Consider the following 16,953-nt stretch of genomic DNA (forward strand, 5'->3'; position numbering starts at 1 on the left):
AAGGTAATTTACAAAAAGATTCTCACTTACTTGATTTATGGTATGATTTTATTAATTATTAAGCAAAACAGTTAAAAAATGTTTTATTTATCCAGTTCTCAGGGGCAATTCCCAGTCCCCAAAATGCCTCTCTTTGCTATTGACTGGCTGGCTGTCCATGTAAACAATAGATTCCCAGGGGCAAAGACTGCAGTCTTACATCTATATCCCCCACAACCCAATATAACACCTGTCATACAGTAAAGGAAGCCAAAGGAATGTTTGATGAATGAATGGACTGATGGGTCATACTCAATTAGTAGTACAAACAAAAATCCCAGTAAAAAATAAATAAATGCAGTACATTTGTCACTCCTGACCCTTTCCTCACTCTTCATCCAGGCTCATAGTGTTGTTCTTTTTTCTATAGGTACTTCTACTGCTCAAATGACCGTTTTTGAGTTCCTGGCATCAGTCTTCTTCACTGTGAAGTTATCTGCAGCTCAGCCTTCGTCCTCATCTTTGAATGCCCAGCCTGGCTCACAGTAAGACTAGGCACAAATTTGTTTCATAATAAAGAGCAATAAATACCAAAGACACCTACTTAAATCAGTACTGCCAAGCTTCAGGTTATTACTCTGTAGTAAAAACAAAGTACTTAACTGGTAACAGTGAGATTTACTATTAAAATTAGGTTAAAATTAAATTTGATCCTAGTCACCAGTACAATAAATACCACCCAAAAACCTCAGCACCAGATTTTATTGCACAGAAATACAAAAGTGTTACTGGAGTTGGAAATTTCACCTAAAAGCCATAAATAAAAGAAATACAAAAGGAGGCTTCCTTGGGTAGATGCCTTTAACTGAGGGTAAAATTCACCAGCACAGATACCCAGGGAAATCTGGTAATTCCCCATAAAACCTGGCATGTAGTTTTTCTGCAATACAGATATTTGCAATTATGCCTCTTCCTTCAAATAAATAATAGCAATGAAAATTTCTGAAAGGCTTCCAGTGGCTCTGCAGGGAGTACAGAAACCAAACTGCTCAGTATAATCTCCCGGGTTCCGCACTGACTGACTCCAGTCCAGATACGAGGCTCATCTTCTGCTTCTCATGCTCTCTCACACATCCCAAGCTCCAGCCACACCAGCCTCAACAAGAAATGCTTCCGTGTCCTCATTAATGCTGACTCTCCTCTGTCTAGACTGTCCACTTCCCCTGTCTACACTTGAGGAAAAAAAAAAAAATCTAACCCCAGCTTCCAGGTATAAGGTTAAAAACAAGCAGTTTGTAACCAAACCTAACAATAGCTCTGTTACTGACTTTTAGAAAACAGAATAAAACATGGGGGCGGGGGAGGCAATCAAGTTATTTGTGAGTTTATGGTACATACACACTCTCACAAATCACAAGGCTCTCAAAGGGAAGTCTGGTAAACCAACCCAGCAGGGAGTGTCTACCACTCCAGGAGGACCCACTGGCAAAGCAAGCAGGATGCCAAGAAGGGCGAAGTCAGACTTAAATGGAGAGTAACAGCCCATGCTCGGAGACGGCCCTGAGGTATACATAGTGAGTGAAGGCGATCCTTCAAATGGACAGAAACAGGGGCAGTAAGATCTGATCAGGAATTACACTTCACGGACAAGCTGTCCCCAGAGCAACCACTGCTCTTAACCTACCTAATCACACACCCCACGAACCACACAGCTTGGTGATCCAAGAGGGTAATTTACAGCTACTCGACAGGACAGGGCAGGGCAGAGCACTGTCCAGGGGGAAATCTCAACAATGCAGCTGATCGCTGACATCTGATCTGAATGGAACTGAAGCCAGAGGGATGGACATCACCGGTACACCGTGTTCTGAGACAATACTCTGCCTCTAGATGCAGCAGGCCAACAGAACTTTATATGGTCTGTCCTTGGAAGAGGGAAGGACTGTACCTGCAGTTGACCTGTGTAAGCTGAACTAAAAGGATATATATACAATTATACATTACACTTAAATGTATGGAACTGTGTGTATACATACATACATACATATATATATATATATATATATATATATATATATATATATCAGACAAATGGTGGAATGTAGCACTCCTAATAATCTACTTAGCAGCCACATCTAACTTCCCCCTCTGTTCCCATCCCCCTGCTATTTTCCTCCCACCAAAGACTTTGCCTGGATCTATTCAAGCCATTTGGGTTCAGCCATAATTCGAGTGTCTCATATCTTCCTCAATCCCTTTTTTATCTCCTCCCATTATCATCTATAATTCCATGTTAACTATACCAGAACATCTAACTCAATAAATGCTGAATGAAACAACAGAACAGCACAGATATAATAAGATATAGAAATCTGTTCCTGCTGGCTTATCATCTATATATTGAAAGTAAATATTCTTCCCACTGGATCCTAGAGTAGTAAGAGCCAGGCTTGAGATGCTTTTCTCTTCTGGAAGAAGATTGGTCGAAGTATCTACCAATCCCCTGGAGAGGATTTCCTCTCACCTCAACCTTTAATGTTGCTGTTGTTGTTTAGTCGCTCTGTCGTGTCCAACTCCTTGTGACCTCCATGGACCGCAGCCCACCAGGCTCTTCTGTCCACGGGATTCTCCAGGCAAGAATACTGGCATAGATTACCATTTCCTCCTCCAGGGTATCTTACCGACTCAGGGATCAAACTGGAGTTTTCTGTGTTTCCTGCACTGTCAGGCAGATTCTTTACCACTGAGCCACCTGGGAAGTTTATTTCTGCCATGGAGTTTAGTGTAACAGGATCTGTCCCATACCAACTGTATATTTATCTTTAAAAGAAACAGATGGGACGGCATGACACAGGGCTTGGTATCATTGTCTAAAACCAGCCCAGCTGATGGCTAAACATATACAAACACCGTAATCCCTGGGTACCTCTGCCGCAGATGACAGGAGTCAGGCCACCACAGAATCAGCTCTTGTTGGAAATCAATGAGCCAGCTGTCCAAGACGAGCCAGGGCTTATGTGATAGGATCTTTACTTGTTTTAAAGGCTTCTTAACAGTTCTAATATAGACCTATTATGCTTTTATGATCCTGGAAAACATCCAAAATGATTAGCCCATCCTTTTCTGACTCATATATCTTTAGGCAATAAAGGTACACACTTTCTACTAATTGAGAACTTTCAAGTGAGTCCATCTAATGAATGAATGCCCTATGGAGTAACATTTCTAAAAGTAAGCAGTACTATCTTAAGAATTTACAGGTACAGAAAATAAACTCACAGTCACCAAAAGGAAAGGGAGGGAGGAATAAATTGGCAATATGGGACCAACAGATGCACACTACCATATATCAAAGAGAAAAACAACAAGGCTTTACTATATAGTACAGAGAATTATATTCAATATCCTGTACTGAACTCTAATTGAAAAATAATATATGATCAAATTACTTTGCTATACACCTGAAACTAACAATGCGCTGCTGATGTGCTCAGTCATGGCCGACTCTTTGTGACCCCATGGACTGTAGCCCACCAGGCTCTTCCGTTCATGGAATTTGCCATGTCCTTCTCCAGAAACTAACAATATTGTAAATCAACTATACTTCAATTTAAAGAAAAACAATTTAGACATACATTCGCCAAGGGCAAACAAGCACGTTTAAAAGGAAAACCCTGTTGTTCTACCTCATATGTAAATTCACAGATAAAACACTGGAAATGCTCAGCTGTAATGGTAACAATTGTTGTTCCTGAACGTGGACAATGGAAAATTTTGCTTTATTTGTATTTTTCTATATTAACAAGCTTTTCCCACTAAACATATAATAATTAAGAAATGTTTTAATAAACTAAAATCCACTAAAAGAAAGAAAGATGAGTTTTCCCCCTTCATTTCTGTACCCCTACTTTGGCAGTTTTAAAAGCTGTACAAAACAAGCTGGCTAAGTCCCAGCAAAGTTATAATAAACTGGTCGTGTGCCATGGGGTATAGATTTACCTGAAACACAGGGATACATTCATGCTACTCCTCTTTGAGCTTGGCACTATCTACAAGAAACTACTGGACTCTAAGAAGCACATGCTTGCAGACACTGTTACATCAGAGGCCTTTTTTAAAAGTTAGATTTTAACTGGATTTAAAAGAATGAAAGGAATTTCCTGGATTTTATCAGGGCAATTTCCCAAAAGATTTTTGCCCCCACTTCATAGTACAAGGATTAAAGCCACTTAGCAAATTAGAGGGTATACTTGCCACTTAAAATGCTATTAAGAACATATAAATTAAGAGATCTTTAAAAAGCAGTACATGTTCAAAGAAGCTGTTTTAACAGTTTTCTATGAAGTTAGTCAAAAAGTATCAAATGTCTGAATAAAGGAGGGATCTACTTTCCGACCACACAACGCTATGGAGAGATGGGGACCACATATCTACAGTTAAGAAAGAGCCTTTCTATGTTTTATCATCACATGACAAGTTATCGCTGTCAAGTTTTCACTACAACTTCATTAAAATACCAAGCCATACACACACAATATAACACAGCACAAGGAGGACAGCGACATATTTTTCAGAACTGCAAAATGGCATCTGCAGAATGTCTCAAAGGAATGACAAAGGCACTTCTTAAGCCCAAACAAAGAGAACAATGTTTCCACTAGGACACTACAGGACTATTGCATTTCAGGGGGGAAAGGCAGTAAAAATTAACACAAAACAGAGCTGAACGTGTAGAATGACAGTCTGTGGGGAAGAATTAAAAGAAAACTATTGAGAATACAAGTTTCATGTGTTACAGTACACAAAATTAAAAGAGGGCCTGAGGTTTTAAAAGTTGGGTGATTTCATTAAGTTTGAAAAGAAAATTACCTTTAAAATTCAAAATGTAAAATTACTTATCGGTTGAATCAATTAAGTGTTTTAGATTCACAAACACCATGCATCTATGTTGTTCAGAAGATGGCTTACAAACAACCTATGCCAGCACATGGGATCATTTCACTTCATTTCCCATGACCACTCTATTAGAAATGTACTATCATTTTGATATTTGGCAAAACTAATACAATTTGTAAAGTTTAAAAATAAAATAAAATTAAAAAAAGAAAAGAAATGTACTATCGATGCCTCCATTTTATAGATAAGGAAACTGAGGCTTGTAGATATAAAATGATTCAGTAACAAGCAGATCTGAGTTTCAACTGTAACTCTTTCACTTATTAGCTACAAGACTTTGACTTTCTTTCCAAGATACTTTGACGTGCAAGACTATCAACACCAAATAATGTTCACAAGGATTAAAGACAAACTATTGTCAAAAATAGGACAAGAAAATTCCTAAAATAGCATACTAAAATGGAACTAAACGCTTATTAAATGGAGGTGAAGGTGAAGTTGTGATATACCCACTCAATCATGTAATGTCTTTAAAACACTGATATGAAAAGGACTTAAATGCCGGGGGGGGGGGGGGGGGGGGGGGCGGGCGGGGAAGGCTATGAGAGAATGCCAAGAGTAGTCAAGGTTAATTACAAAATACAGTAAATAGCTGAGTATACTTAACGGAAAAAGATCACAACAAAGACAAATTGATTGTTCCTCACTTTTATCTGAAGGGTATATACTTAGTTATCTTCAGTGGAGAGTGCCCTAAAAAAACAATTTGATGACTTTTGTACTGTAGGAAAAAACAAGCAGTAGACTCTGATTCAAGTCAGTAAAACCAGTAAATAAGTTACCAAAGGTAAATTTTTCTCATAACTAACATTTTCTCATAAATTTGTTAGCCCTACTGTGATTCTCTATCCACCTCATCTTCCTACACTCCAGTTCTGATCACATCATTCACCTGTTTGGAAAACCTCAGTAACTGCAGAAAGAAAACCCAAATTCTTTCACCTGAAATGCAGTCCTCTAGGCTCTGGCCACACCCTCCTTTCTAACTTTTCTGCTCAGTAGGATGCATGATGATTTCTGGTCTTGAGGGAGGAAAAAGCCAAGAGTCTCCAGGCTTACTCCTCGAAGCATGCCCATCACAACCACCACCATCAGGCAAAAGCCAGCCACCGGCCATGCCCTGTCCAAAGACTGCCATCCCTCTCTCCTCCAAGTGCCCACACTCCCTTACCCCCTTCCAGAGCTGTGCACTTTCTGCAGTACTGACCCTATGAGCACACATCTTAGCCACCGTACTTAACAAGTCTGTCTTTTCTCTGGATCCCCCAAAGCAAAACACACACTCCTTTGCACAAAGTTATGCTTAGTACATTTGAGGAGAAAGAGATGAGATCATAAGAAAACACTTTTTAAAAAACAAACTGTGCACCTGTTTTTTCAGACAATTCCTGGCACCGTCATCTTATTTTTCTATTATCCAAGATAATCACCTTAATGATTCAGTAAAGTAAGCTTAATATTAAATGGCCCTCCAGTGGAATAAACACTATTTTGGCACATTGATGACAAGAAATGCCATGCCATCTTTTAAGATTCATACAAGGAAAATGTGAGGAGTGTGAAACAACTATCTTCACCTGTATGATTGGTTCTCGTGGGTTAAGACTGACCTAAAGGATCATCACCTTCAAAAAGGTACTGAATTCTAAGAGAAGCAAGAAGAAAACAAAAGTGGCTCTGAAATAAGTCCTACAACAATACGTTTGGGGGTATACAGTCCTCCTGAATCATGAGTCTGGGAGGGGCCTGAAAAAATAATGTAGCCAATCCTTTGCATCACAGACACGAGAGAATCTAAGAAATTCTGAGCTAAGTGAGGGAATTTTTATTTTTTTAAAGAATATTGTAAGAAAAGGCAGAAACCTATCTTCCCAGCCAGGTTTGTTTTTCCAAACCACGTTTTCCTCTTGGTTTTTCTTTTCCCAGTGTACCTCACACTTCAAAACTTCCAATTCCCCACAGGTGTAAAAACAGTACGAAAATGCAGGCTAGTGGCTTTTTTTTTTTTTAGCCACAGCATTTCTATATTCTCTCCTTCATGCAAAGCACTCATCAGAGACAAGTATGGAAGATTTTGCTCCTTTCTCCACTCAGGGTAACACAGAAGATCACAGGGGAAAGCAGGAACAAGGGAAAGTGCAGGGGAATGTGCAGGAAAGCAGCAGCTATGGCTCTCAGAGCCAAAGCCACAGACAGGAGACGTACTGTTTTATTCTGGAACACTCAAATACAACTGTATAATTACACAGAACTTTCAGGATGCATCTATGTAAATACAATATAAGCTTATCTTCCAGGAAAGCTGGCCAACCCAAACACCCAAATCTGGACCATACCGCAACCAGCTCCGCGGCTGGTACCTCCCTGGCCATCATCCTCTACTTACTTGAGCTGCATAACAGGGCCCCGTGAGACAGAATTCAGGGCTATTCAGTCCATCCCAGGAGAATGACACCGAAGTAACTTAAATACCACGACCCCTCATGAGATCAAAATAGAGCATCTAAATAAAAACACCAACTCGCGTTCACGGGGACTGGACTCACCGGGTGATCACTGAGCTCCTCAGAGCTCACACCAGCAGCCCAGCTCTGTGATCGCTGCCACCACTGTGTGCTCGTGGGCACAATCCAAGGACGCCTGGATTAAGATAAACGCCTTAAGGAGCGGTGCTGACACAATTCAGTTCCTAACGCTTATGTCAGGCGCAGCCCAGCCCCGGGTCAGGAAATAATGCGACTGATACTAGAACCCAACGGTAAACATAAATATCTTTTAGGAGGCAGTGTTCCTTTTCCAATCATAAAATTCATCCCTAAATTATTTTCCTCTTTTCACTGACCCGAACAGAAACATATGGAAAAACAATTCCCCATAGCCTGGAGAGTATGCAGAGCCATTAGTACTTAAAAATAATGAATAAAAAAAAAGACTTCAAAAGAAATAAGATCACATTCTAGCATCACAAGACCTCTTTAAGGGAAAAGAACACATGTGTGTGCACATCAACATCACACACGTGTACTGGGTCCCTTGAATGATGTGGCTGCTGTCCTGCGGTCAACTCTTGGAATCAGTCTCCGTTTGCAGCATATCTTCTATGTCCTGACAGTTTTCCATAGTGAACAAGTTGAAAGAGAGGGAGAGCTCGACACCTATTCTAAGGCAAGCAACCCCACAGGAAAAAAAGGAGTTGATCAAAAATGAGACTCTTTATACGATACTGAAAAACTTTTTGGAATAAATTAAGCACAGTATTATAAGAAATGCAGAGCACTGCCAGAAAAAAAAAAAAAAAGTTTCTTAATTCTGTTTCTTCCTACTTAAGTCACTCAAGCTATTTCTGTCATATTCCTCATCCAACACTTAAGCTGTCATCTCTAGGGGAGTTTCCCCACCCACTACAATCATTTGAAAAACTTTTGGGAAGAAACCAAAAGTATAAGCATCTTTGCCAAATGACATTCAGATTTTTGTCCCCACCCTAATAGTTGGCTGTTTATCCTTATTTCTCGATCTCTTTCCATTCTTACTGTTTCCTTCTTCCTCTACCTACAAATGTATCCCAGCCATCATTCCCTTTCTTCTCCACTTCCTATTCCTACTTCTTCTCCACTTACTCAACACTAAGTTTCTTCACACCCTTCATCCCATCTTCCATTTCTTCCCTCAAGATACAGCAAATTCAGAGATATACAAAATCTTAGTTCTTCAAGATGCAGAATTTAAAATATGCTGAAGACTTTCTGTGGAGGAATTTTTCCAAGAAAAACAAAAACTGAGGATTCTCCGTCACCTATTTTTCAGACAGCCCTGCAGTAGCCCACCCATCAGCTGCTTTATACAGTTTCTTCTAGCCTAAGTTCAAACAGAGGTGAGGGTGAGTCTGAGGCTATGTGTGCCAGTACATCATATGAATCCATAACAACTGCCTCAAAAATGACATCTAACTACTTGCCGACCAAAACAATGTGCAAATCATACTAGACTTGCTTTTTCTGCAGAGATATTCCTGAAATCGGCAGTACCAGCAGGACTACCAAACTCACAGACAGGAGGCCATGTTCTCTGATTTGCCCTAAATGTGCTCAGAACTTTTTTAACAAGTTACAATAATAATAGAGTGAGCCCACAGGTGCTCTGCTAGTACTACAGTGAGGAGGCAAAGTGAAGGGGAGAGAAGTGGAAGGAAGGAAAATAACAAGACAACATCCTGTCCTTGAGGAGCCAAGAGTCTCATGCACACAACCTCATGCAAAGTTAACATTCATAAAATGTTACTGTTTTCAAGACAACAGAAGAAGAAATGGACTCACACAACCTCATGGAAAGTTTAAGGTTCATAAAATGTTACTGTTTCAAGACAAGGGTAGAAGAAATGCATTAAGACTATGTGAGCAGTTGCCAAAGGAATTATACAGCCAAGAACTCCTATGGGAATTCAGCAAAATAAGGAAAATAGAATTCCAGAGAAGAGGAAATTTAGCAAAGGAGATGATAATTAACAGTTTGGCAAGACCACTAAAAAGTTTGAAGAGATTTATTGGTTTTAACATGACAGAAAGAAACACTTCAAATATGCTTGTGCTAAGTGTAAAGCACACATTTTTAAACTTTACTTCTTCCAGGTTCACATCAAATAACCCTAAAATAGCAACAATCCAGCCATCTCATAATGGTTTCTAACATCTCCAAATCACTTGGGGCAAAGTAATTTAACTACACAGGTGTGTTTGAGTAGTCTCAAAGTTTCACTTTTTTTCATACTCAGAGTGAGATGGATTAAATTATCTGGGGCAACAATCTCTAATTTATCCTAGAGATAATTATTCACACACTTTTGCCAGTAAATAAAGTAAAATAGGCAGAATGGGATAGTTAAAAATATACTGGAATAGATGGAACCAGTTCTAATTCCAGTTCTGAAAGTAACAGGAATTTAGAGCAAGTCATTTAACTTCATTTTATTAAATTACCTAATCTATAAAATACAGGGAGGATTCACTACCTCTTAAAGTACCTCATAGTTCTAAAATTCTGCATTCTAAAAAAAAACTACTTGGCGTGGCAAATGTGACACAAAGTTAAATGAAAATAAACGTCAAAACCATAGTATGAGCCCTACTTGTGAAATGTACATAAATATGCATTTACTGAAGTAGTTATCCTATAACCTCTGAATGTATTCTATCACCTCCAAATGCATTTTTTACAAAATAAAAATATAAAGAAATTATGTCTTAAAGTGGGAATGAGGCTGGCTTTTACTATTTATGTTTCTCTGTATTGCAAGTTTTATTCAACAAACACATAAATTTATCATTAAAAAAAAAAATCCAATCCCTTGAATCCAAGCTTGACATTTGGAATCAGAGCTCTTCGGCCTCTGTGAAATACACTGGAAATCAGAGTTCTCTTGGAAACACTCCAGGCCAATCTCGGATCAGGGGGAAAGTAGAGGGAGGAAGCCCCTCAACCTTGTTTTATCACAGCTACTTTTCTCTTCTAGTCTGAACCCCCTCCTCCGTCCCACCCTTCCCCATCAAAATCTCTTGGGAGTGATTGAACGCAAGTAACCTAAAACTGGAATTTCTGGGACTGCGTGATCTTCCAAAAGCACTTTATTTTCATCTCTCTACCTACACACATACACACACACACACCCAGAATTGGATTTCATACTTATTCTGCAACAAATCCTCACAGCAGTACTTAAACGTCCTTTAAGAAAAAAAGGCGTGGGCAGGCTATATTGGAAAAAAAAAAAGAATGATCTGGCACCTGCGATGGTGATGTCATTACCAGCCATAGCTCTGAACTGTCTCTGGAATGCAGCTGTGGCTAGAATCCCTTAGGCCACCCAATGTTATTTAACATAAAAACACAGTCTTTCCTGGCACAAGAAAACCTCACAGTCACACGTGACTGTACTCTGCTTAGGAATCCTACACTCAGAACTTCACAGCTTTAACCACTTTGTAGAGCACAGCCATCACTGGCAGGACCATCCCTGAAGGTCAAACTTCAGCAGCTCTAAACCGTTAACTTCCAGCAGGCCTGAGAAGGACTAATTCTGCACGCCTGTCTATAGGCAGTCCAGAAAGAACTGACTCATTGGAAAAGACCCTGATGCTGGGAAAGACTGAAGGCATGAGGAGAAGGGGATGACAGAGGATGAGACGGCTGGATGGCATCACCGACTCGAGGGACGTGGGTTTGAGCAAACTCCGGGAGTTGGTGATGGACAGGGAAGCCTGCTGTGCTGCCGTCCATGGGGTCACAAAGAGTCGGACACGACTGAGGGACTGAACTGAACTGACTCATGACAGGCCAGATTTTGAGTCACTGCCTTGGAAACAGGAAAAAACATACATACACCCCAACCCCAGATGAAGTGAGGACTTTGTTGGGGAAGGAGTGAGCACAGGGGGGAATGAGATAAGGATGTCAAAAGTGAAGCCGGGGATGGGAGCCCATGCAGTCACAGAATCAGACATGACTTAGCAACTGAACAACAAACTCTAAGTAAGTAAATGTTAGTTGTTATTATTTTTTCCCCACAGAAACAGCCACTAAAGGGAGTACTAACTCCCCAAGCCTACTTAAGATGGTCCAATTAATCCATAAAGCTTAACTGCAATTTTTAAGGAAAACACACATAAGGAGTTTCCTCTAACACACATTTGCTCCCCAGAAGAATGAGTGGGGGCTGACCCTTTCTGTCACCCTTCGTTCACGCTAAGACAGTCCAGTGAAGAATCCCGACTCTACCACTTTTCCAGCAGGGACCAGCCCAGAGATGTGGTACCTGACCAGGGGGTTGACATGGCAACTCTTGGCAACTGGAGATGAAGAGCCACAGGAACCCGGGCCTCCACCCAAACTGCCTAACTCTCCACTCCACCATGGCTTGATCCCTTTTTTAAAAGCCATGGAATTGTGGCCTGCTTTTTACCACCAATACCTGACCAACATGGCCCCATAGGAAGGGAAACGAAACTCTCCACCTCAAGTTCAGACTAGAAAGCTACACAAGGCCTTACAATTTACTGTCAAGATTTTACTACTCAGAGCACGTGAAGAGGGACAAGGAACGTCCAGATGTGTTTGTCCGTTCTTACTTACATTCCAAAGGCAGAGCCAAGATCACACAGGGATGCTAATGCTCATTTATTTTAAAGTCAACAAGACAGCTGAAAAAGAAAGAAGCCAGAACTTCTAACTCACAATTCCCACGACTGTCCACATAAACTTTTACAGAGCTTTGTCACCCTTACAACCCTCTAAAAATCAATTTTCAATTTTCTACAACTGACTACATGCTATGTAGTAAACCTGTGACTCTAAGTTGCAGAAAACTCTCTCCCTATGACCCAGAACACATCAAAAGCCCCCTCTCCTTACCACTTAGCTTTTACGAAATCGCAGGATCTCGATTGTGACCCACAATTTGACTTTTTTCCAGTCTATTTCCCTCAGTCGGACAGAAAAGCTCCCTAGACCCAGGGTTGAGCGAGAAGCTCAACTAGTGTCTGGACCATACTTCACCACCACCCGACTATGTATAAAGCCTCTGCCAGAAGAGAGGGGGCTGAATCCCCAACCTAGGATGCATTCCAAATTGAAGTCATTTTCGCTATCAGTACTCCCCACTCCTTTCTGTAAGCCACAGAGCGGGGGGGGGGGGGGGGGGGGGGGGGAGGGGTGTCTGTGTGTGTTGTTTCCTACTTTAAAAGCGAACCCCCTGATCCTGCCCTCTGTATCCTCTGTTACCCGTTCCCACGGTTCCCAAACACTTTCAATTTTTTTCTGTGACCCACAGTAAAAGAGTAAAACATTTTACATCCCAACCCAGTTCACAAATACACAGTAAACACACCCAGTTTTAATGGAAACACAGTTTTCAAATGGCCACTCTGATCAGGCTTAAAGCCTAAGCATTTTGTGCTAAATCCAGCCCCAGTCCCAGTGAGCCTTCTCCCTGCCAGCGGGCTGCCTCAGCCAGGAAAGGGGGCACCTCTTTCTTCCGACCTCCCTTTCTCTTCCCCTTCCCCAAGGGGAAGCTCTGCGCAGTGGCAAAGCTCTACTCTAGTCAGTGAGGTTTGTCCGAGGTGTGATGATTGCTAATGGAAAGCTTTTCCCAAAAGGGAAGTCTTTTTGAAATTCACATAGAATTCTGTATAGACTAGATAAGGCCCCAACTCTCACGTTGTTTATGCCATTTCACCTTCTAAATGCCAGTTGTGGCCTTCTGAAATGATTTCTTGAAAAATTCTGCCCTAGACCTACCATTACCTCATTTTCATTCGTCCCAACCTCTGATTATCTTCTGTCTTTCCTTGTGAACCACAAGTCCAACAACTCTGTGACCCTGAGCAGCCTGTGCCCGCAGCCCCTGCCCAGGGCTCCATCTTCACAACCGTCTCACAGTGGCCTGACTTCCGTGGACCAGCAGCAGACCTTTAATTCCCAGCCCCTCTCTCCTCCAGCATGTCCACGGACTCTCTGGCTCCACCTAAGGTACAGTCTTACTTCAGACTTGCACCCAAGCCACCGACAAAAATAACTAACGATGGTAACTTTTCTCAAGTCAAATTCATGGCCACAAACTTTAACTGGACTCTCAGAGAGCTCCAGAAATCCTAAGACAGCTCCCTAGTCAACCCACACCCCCACTCTCCCAGACATAGATTTCACATTTGTGCATAAAGCCCCAAAAATGACAGACCAAAAATATATGACACTGGATACTGGTTCTTCCTATGATCTCAGCCACAATCTAACTATATCTGTCCTCCAATAGGGAAAACCAGATAGTGTTCAACACACTCAATGGTGTAAGTAAATAAAAAAAGTTACTAGCCATTCATTAAAACAAACAAACAAAAAAATCTGCCTGGTACAAGGCTGACTTACTATTATTAAGTTTAAGGACAATTAACTGTTAAAGAATAAAAAGTCTTTTTGCTTTCTCTTATAAAAATGTTTGGTAATACTCTCTCCTCAATTCTCTTACCAAACTAATTCATGTGCAACTCTGCCCTGCCTTTCTAATCACTGTCAGGCATAACAGTTTATTGTTCAAATATAATCTGTTCAACCATGCAAACACCTGTGCAATCAGGCATGTTCAATTTGCAAGTGACAAGTCCAATGACATGGCCACAGTGGTAAGCACTGGTGCCTGGCTAGTGAGCCTTTCACTGAAAGAGACAGCTTTTCTCATAATTATCTCTATTTTGAATCAAAACGTCTAATGCTTTTATGTAATTCAATAGAAAAACAAAACACATGCATTACAGAGTTGCTATTTATTCCAACCCAGGCCACTTATGGTGACACTCAGGCACATAATAAACCCCAGAGTAAAATAAAGCTGTGGCTCTTGAAATTCAACGGCCAGAAGAGGAAGCAAAGGAAGCAAATCTGCCCAAGGAGACAATAAAAGGTTAAGGCCAGAACTCTATGTGCCCTAAGAGAGCAGCCACAGCGAAATCACTGTCCGGTTTCAGGGGTCATTTCTATCACTTTAAAACTCCATTCTTCCTGGAGGGGAGCCGGACATGACCTAACGCAGATGAGAAATCCAGATTGAAATAACATATGCCAGCAAACAGGCAGATTTGAGAACATGCAAAAGCTATAAAAGCCCTTCAGAGCAAGAGGGTAACACAGCCTGGAGGAACTTCAGGTAAAAGACATGAACACCACTTATACCAGCAGATACGCAGAAAGGGCCGAGGCCACAGACTAGCCTTCCGGCCTCAGCCACCTAGACTGCTGCTGCTGCTAAGTTGCTTCAGTCGTGTCTGACTCTGTGTGACCCCATAGACGGCAGCCCACCAGGCTCCCCCGTCCCTGGGATTCTCCAGGCAAGAACACTGGAGTGGGTTGCCATTTCCTTCTCCAATGCATGAAAGTGAAAAAATAAAGTGAAGTCGCTCAGTCATGTCCGACTCCTAGCGACCCCATGGACTGCAGCCCACCAGGCCCCTCCGTCTATGGGATTTTCTAGGCAAGAGTACTGGAGTGGGTTGCCATTGATTGCTAACGTTTAAAAAAGAAAAAAACATGCCCAGCACAAAAACACCAACAAGGTGATGCTAATACAATTCCTACTCTTCACTTACTTAGGCTCCTTTCCAGCACCCTGAGTTTCAAAAGCTCTACCAACCGTTTTCTGTTACTCAGTTTTAAGATTAAGGTGTTTCCTCCTGGCTCTGCCTCTTCCATTCATCCACTCCATGTGGAGGCGATGGCCACTATATACCCAGCACTGTGCTAGGACACATAACCCAGTAAGGGAGCAGAGGAGGAAACCAATGATTACAATCCACTCTGAGAAATACCTACTTAGAGTCATCTGCAAAACAGTAGATGAGCAGAGAATGACTGTAAAATTAGAACCATCTCTGAAACTCTGGTGCTGGAGAAGACTCTTCCGAGTCCCCTGGACTGCAAGGAGATCAAACCAGTCAATCCTAAAGGAAATCAACCCTGAATAATCATTGTAAGGACTGATGCTGAAGCTCCAATACTTTGGCCACTGATGCAAAGTGGTCAAAGTGCACTTTGGCCACTCACTGGAAAAGACTCTGATGATGAGAAAGACTGAAGGCAATAGGAGAAGGGGGCAGCAGAGGATGAGATGGTTAGAGTGCATCACCGACTCAATGGACATGCATTTGAGCAAATTCAGGGAGATAGTGAAGGACAGGGAAGCCTGGCATGCTATGGTCCATGGGGTCACAAAGAGTTGGACACCATTTAGCAGCTGAACTGAAGGATGAAGATGCAAAGAAAGGATGGACAGCATCCCAAGTATTTGCAAAGACATCAAGACTGGTACAGGTTGCTCCTTTCAACTTGTTACATTTAATCAAAATCACAAAGGTTAGGCCCAAGAATTCACAAGGCAATAAAATACAAAAGTCAATTTCCCTACTAATATGGTAGGCTAAGTGATAGTTATTGGACCTAGAGATTGCTTCTTTTTTAGCCTATCTGAAAATTTCATTCATCCCTTGTATTTGTTCTCAGTTTACAAAAGCTAATCAATAGTTGCCACGGTAGTTATGTGTGAACCTGTGAAGATCACTCATAGTTGCATCACCTGAACTAATATGTTGGCAAGAGGCACGCAACGACCTTCATCCTAGTACAAACTTTGGTGCACATTCCTTTCATTCTTTTGCTTTTCTCCCACCTCAAGTCAAGGTATTTCATGTACCATTCTTAATATTCAACTAATTGTGACTAAGATAATGGCAGATAATAATTGAATGTGTGATCTCATCTAGGTCAGGAGAGGGGATGAAGGTAGAAAAGAGTTAAAAGAATCCAGTGTAAGGTCAACTTGTGTCACCTGGCTTAGGGCTGGGTGAGCAGACTGGGAGCCTCTTCCTTGACCTCTAGAATGGAGAATAAAAACTTGCCTAGTTATCAGAGTTGTTTTGTTATTTAAAAAAAAAAAAAAAAAAAAAACTTACAAAGAAATGGTTTCCAATTAATAAGATTTGGTTTGGTCTATGCCCTGTGTTAGCTGGGGTTACCTGGTGGCTCAGACAGTAAAGAATCTGCCTACAATGCAGGAGACCCAGGTTTGATCCCTGGGTAGGGAAGATCCCCTGGAGAAGGGAATAGCAACCCACTCCAGTATTCCTGCCTGAAGAATTCCATGGACAGAGGAGCCTGGTGGGCTACAGTCCATGGGGTTGCAAAGAGTCGGACACAAATGAATAATGAATACTTTCACTTTTTCTTTCTGTGTTAGCTAGCTCAGGGTTTTTCAACCTCTGTACTCCTGACATCCGTGGCCAAATAATTCTTTGTCATCCAAGAAGCTGTCCTGTGCATTAAAGGATTTTTAGCAGCATTCCCTACCTCTATACAGAAATACTAGTAGCAGGTCCTTCAGTCATGGCAACCAAGAAACCAAATCTCCAGACATTGCCAAATGTTTCCTAGGAGACAAAACTCACCCATCCACCCCCATCTCAGTAAAGAATCATTGTGCTA

General features: G+C 41.4%; 1 protein-coding gene across 12 annotated transcripts in view; it reads right to left on the reverse strand.

The window, feature by feature from the left end:
• The window catches only part of EPB41L2 (erythrocyte membrane protein band 4.1 like 2), a 208,534-nt gene that overhangs the window by 143,715 nt on the left and 47,866 nt on the right, over positions 1-16,953 (reverse strand). Inside the window, exon 2 of one of the 12 annotated variants that reach the window (XM_055535623.1) lies at positions 7,482-7,575. The exons of the other annotated variants lie outside the window; for them this stretch is intronic. The gene's annotated coding sequence lies outside the window, so the exon portion shown is untranslated. The remainder of the gene's footprint in view (positions 1-7,481; positions 7,576-16,953) is intronic. 12 annotated transcript variants of the gene reach the window in all.

This window comes from Bubalus kerabau, chromosome 9, assembly GCF_029407905.1.
Source record: "Bubalus kerabau isolate K-KA32 ecotype Philippines breed swamp buffalo chromosome 9, PCC_UOA_SB_1v2, whole genome shotgun sequence".
Lineage (NCBI taxonomy): Eukaryota > Metazoa > Chordata > Mammalia > Artiodactyla > Bovidae > Bubalus > Bubalus kerabau.